Source organism: Odontomachus brunneus, unplaced genomic scaffold (assembly GCF_010583005.1).
Source record: "Odontomachus brunneus isolate Ranch 3 - 2012 unplaced genomic scaffold, Obru_v1 Obru_scaffold_455, whole genome shotgun sequence".
In the NCBI taxonomy this organism is placed as follows: domain Eukaryota; kingdom Metazoa; phylum Arthropoda; class Insecta; order Hymenoptera; family Formicidae; genus Odontomachus; species Odontomachus brunneus.
This window is the reverse complement of record NW_022639905.1, coordinates 25,698-25,919: the sequence shown is the minus strand read 5'-3', so window position 1 is coordinate 25,919 and position 222 is coordinate 25,698.

Here is a 222-nt window from a genome sequence, read left to right as displayed (position 1 = left end):
TATATATATATATATATATATGTGTATATATATATATATATTCGCGAAATCCGCCGAACTGTGAGAACTGACCAGGAAGTAAATAACCTAATTTTGTCGCTGCATTCGATTCGTGTGCCGACTGCGCGAGTCGCGAGTGCAGCGTTACAATATATATATATATAATGAGAAATATTATATTGTAAACCAACATTTATGTGCTTTATTTATGAATTCTTTTTC